The 2,579-nt window shown below is 34.0% G+C and overlaps 2 non-coding genes across 2 annotated transcripts; both read right to left on the reverse strand.

Moving 5' to 3' along the window:
• Positions 1 to 2,242: 2,242 nt before the first annotated feature.
• Positions 2,243 to 2,316, reverse strand: TRNAW-CCA (transfer RNA tryptophan (anticodon CCA)). The gene has a single exon. It is a non-coding gene; the product is annotated as a tRNA-Trp (tRNA).
• A 189-nt stretch (positions 2,317 to 2,505) lies between these two features.
• On the reverse strand, positions 2,506 to 2,579 carry TRNAP-UGG (transfer RNA proline (anticodon UGG)). The gene has a single exon. It is a non-coding gene; the product is annotated as a tRNA-Pro (tRNA).

Below are 2,579 nucleotides of genomic sequence, written 5' to 3' on the forward strand. Positions count from 1 at the left end.
GGGCCCCGTTGAGTTCTTACACTTTCATGCCTATAACTTAGTTCATCCCATTATTACATATTACAGGGACGAACCCAATCCAGAATATGAACCATAAAAGAAAATACCTATTAAACCGATCACAGGAATACCAGTTACCGTACCTATTATCCAAAGAGGAATCCTTCCAGTAGTATCGGCCATTTATCCCGCTTCCCTCCACATTTCATCAAGTGGTCATGCTAAAGACATAAACAGTCATAGATAATTATGAGATGCAATCCTTCCGAATGGGATAAGAGAATTCCTACTATTATTTAGTATTCTACTACTCTTTTTTTCTTAATTGAAGAAATAATTGGAAAATAAAACAGCAAGTACAAAAATGAGTAATAACCCCCAGTAGAGACTGGTACGATTCAATTCAACATTTTGTTCGTTCGGGTTTGATTGTGTCATAGCTCTATAATTAATTCGGATTAGGTTTATCGTTGGATGAACTGCATTGCTGATATTGACCCCAAAAAAGAAACGGTAGGTACAGCTAGTCCGTGAACAGCCAACCATCGCACTGTAAAAATTGGATAGGTTCGATCTATGGTCATTGGGTCCTCCTAAAAAGATCTACTAAATTCATCGAGTTGTTCCAAAGAATCAAAACGGCCGGTTATTAATGGAATTCCTTGTCGGCTCTCTGTAAAATACTCGTTTGGACGAGGGCTTCCAAACACATCATAAGCTAAACCTGTGCTGACGAATAACCAACCCGCAATGAATAGGGAAGGTATAGTAATACTATGAATGATCCAGTATCGAATACTGGTAATAATATCAGCAAAAGAACGTTCTCCTGTGCTTCCAGACATGCTGAGCTCCGCATATTCTTGTAGGGGATCGATTCCGTAAAAGATGAGATCAGTAAACGGAAATTCACTGAAATTCAATCTTTGTGAGATCGTCAATATTGTACCAAAGGTATTTTTAGAGTATACCGAATCAGTATAGCTATCCTTCTTCTGACACAGCAACGCAATTTCAAACAGTATATCGACATGAAGTGCTAGATAATTTCTTTCTTCTTCTTGCTTGTCGATGTATAACCACGTATCATGCGATAGAAAATTCCTCAAATTCCTGGAATATAATATAGGGGATTCTATTATTGGTTTGGGGCTAGAAACGGAAGATCAGGTAACCCGTGAATCCAACAAGTTTATAATAATTCATGAAGGAAATTATCATATTTCCGCAAGTCAATTAGATGCGAAATCTAAAAATTGACTTTTTTTCGTAATTGCATAAGAGGTTTTGTTTTTTGTTGTAAGCCCTCCTTTTTTTATTTTAAGGAATTGCTTAGTCGTCTAGTAACAAGTAAGAGTAGTCGATAGTATTAGATATAGATAAAAAAAAGAGCAAGGAATAAAAAAAAAATTCTACTAATCAATATTTGTGAGGCGGCCTTTCTTGTATTCTTGTATTAGATCCAAAGGTTTTTTCTTGACCTAACTACAAAGATGATGAATCTATTTCTTTTTCTTTTCTACTCTTGTCCTGCCGCTCTATTTTTGTGAATACCGTTTAGAATGATTGATGAATCAAAAAATTTCAATTGAACTTATTCTTTCAATTGGTATTTTTGCTTATCCCCGTCTCTTTTAAAAATTGAAACTTAGGTAAGTGCTTTATAAACATATGTATAAAAAGAACATATTTCATTTAGCTCCTTCATGCCTACTCTAACTAGTTATTTCGGTTTTTTACTAGCGGCTTTAACTATAACCTCAGCTCTATTTATTGGTCTGAGTAAGATACGACTTATTTGAAAATTAATTGAATGAACGAACAATTAATAAAAACAAAGTTTTCTGTCCTATTCCATATATTCTATAGTTCCTTACCGTGTTAATTATCAATTATTAGTTATTGATATTCATGGGCAATAGAGATTAATATTTAGGGATAGATATTACCTTTCTTTTTCTCCTTTCAAATAAATTGAAATGATTGAAGTTTTTCTATTTGGAATCGTCTTAGGTCTAATTCCTATTACTTTGGCTGGATTATTCGTAACCGCATATTTACAATACATACGTGGTGATCAGTTGGACCTTTGATTAATTAACATCTCTTTTTTTGACTGACCCCTTTAATTTTAATTTAATTAATTTAATTCAAGGAGGTCAAATTCGAATTGCTGTTCAATTTTTTTTTTTTTTTTTTTTTTTTCAGTTCGGTGTAATTTTCGACTTAACAAGAGCGGAATCACGCTCTGTAGGATTTGAACCTACGACATTGGGTTTTGGAGACCCACGTTCTACCGAACTGAACTAAGAGCGCTTTCTTATCATAATAAATAAGACTGTAAAAAAGAGGATTCTTTTATTTTATAACCCCAATACATCGTGCACACCTATACTATCATATATCATATATAATATGAGAAAATGATAGATTATGTATGCTTAATTTTAATCAATCTAAAACTAAAATGGCTCCCTCCTTACTGCTCAAAGGAGAAGTAATAGGTAGGGATGACAGGATTTGAACCCGTGACATTTTGTACCCAAAACAAACGCGCTACCAAGCTGCGCTACATCCCT

Source organism: Durio zibethinus, unplaced genomic scaffold (assembly GCF_047325235.1).
Source record: "Durio zibethinus cultivar Kanyao isolate XHJ-2024 unplaced genomic scaffold, ASM4732523v1 HiC_scaffold_124, whole genome shotgun sequence".
Taxonomy (NCBI): Eukaryota; Viridiplantae; Streptophyta; class Magnoliopsida; order Malvales; family Malvaceae; genus Durio; species Durio zibethinus.